The sequence below is a fragment of the Prosopis cineraria genome, unplaced genomic scaffold (assembly GCF_029017545.1).
Source record: "Prosopis cineraria cultivar Desert tree isolate PC_DT_omini unplaced genomic scaffold, ASM2901754v1 PC13, whole genome shotgun sequence".
Classification (NCBI taxonomy): domain Eukaryota; kingdom Viridiplantae; phylum Streptophyta; class Magnoliopsida; order Fabales; family Fabaceae; genus Prosopis; species Prosopis cineraria.
Window position 1 is genome coordinate 27,897,902 of NW_026555344.1, and position 1,696 is coordinate 27,899,597.

The following is a 1,696-nucleotide window of genomic DNA, read 5'->3' on the forward strand; positions in this document are numbered from 1 at the left end:
GTTATATAAGAGAAAGTATAGGTTGCCTTTTTACTGGATAGAATTAGTGAGATGAGTATGTTGGGACTAGACATTATTGATCAGATAACTTAAAAGATTGAGTTGATAAGGTAAAAGTTATTAATGGCTCAAAGTAAGTAGAGGAGTTACGCTGACAAGCGTAGATAACTATTAGAGTTCTTGGTAGGCGATCACATATTTTGAGGGTTACACTAGTGATAGGAATTGGGAGTTCAATTAGAGCTAAGAAATTACTCCTAGATTCATTAGTCCTTTGGAGATTCTAGAGAAAATTGAGCCAGTTGCCTATTGAATTGCCCTACCACAACAATTGTTGGGTGTGCACGATGTGTTCCTTGTATCGCAACTCAAAAAATACCAACCAGACCCCTCTGATGTCATAGAACTAGAAGCAATTGAGCTCCAAAAGAATTTGACTTATAAGGCTGAGTTAGAGCAAATAGTAAATGTTAAAAATAAACAGTTGAGAAACAAGACCATTCGCTTGGTGAAAGTATTCTAGTGAGGCATGGCTCCTAGTGATGCTACTTGGGAAATAGAGGATAAGATAAGGCAACATTATCCCTACCTATTTCCATAAGTATGTGTTAAGTGTTTCATGAATTTTAGGGGAAAAATTCTTAAAAGGAGGGGAGACCTGTAACATCCTAATTTTCTAATCTTGAAATAGTTACTAATTAAGAGTAAATTAGTAATTAGTGAGTAATTAGAATTTTGGATGAAGGTATGATTTTTGACTCATTAGAATGTTAAATGAATAGATATGGGTGAAGAGACTGCATTTTAAAATGAAGCGTGTGTGCATGGTAAGGATTTTCTTTACCGTGCCACGCGTTGCTACTAATGCTACTTGTATACGATGCATAGCACAAAAAATGACCTGATAAGTACATGGAAGCTCATGGGTTTTAGAGGAAAACAAAGGAAAATCAGCAGATAAGAGAGAAAAGAGCAGAGGTCAGTTAGGGCATTTGTCCTTGGAGCATTGGGAGAAGTTTTTGACTAATAGCTTATCGAGTAAGTTTCATACCTCTCTTAGCTTTGATTCTACTATATTTCTGTTAGTTTAAGTAATAGAAAAATTGAATTGGGGAAGTTTTAAAGGGTTTATTTCTTACCCTTTTGTAATGAAAGGTTCTCGGGAATTAAACTAATAATTTTGTGACAAGTTTAGAGTTTAACGGTAAAGCTTTGAGTTTATATGCTCAAATTAGCCTTAAACTAAAGGAAAAACAAGAGTGAAGTTGTGAAAGAAATGAATTAGGATTAGTAAAAGTGATAGAAGGGAGTGAATGGGAGGTGATAAGCAAAAGAATTGCTAAATATGGTTTTGAGTAATAATTAAGTACCTTTAGTCAAATTGGTTAATTGACTAATAGTATTAATTGCTTGTAGATTGGCGTGTTGTGTGTGTAAGTTGAAAAGGAAGCTTGTAAAGAAGCATTTGTAGTTGTAAAATCCACATATAACCTTTCTGGTGAAAAAAAGGTTGAGGTAATGAATAACATACTCAATTTGACTATCTAATGTAACTATTTGAAAGTATTATAGTTATTGCATGAAACTGTTTTAAACTATACATGATTTGAGACTATGCATGATTGTTACATGAAAAGGATTTTAGTTAAACAAACTTGTGGAACATATGATTATATACCTATATATATATGAATTT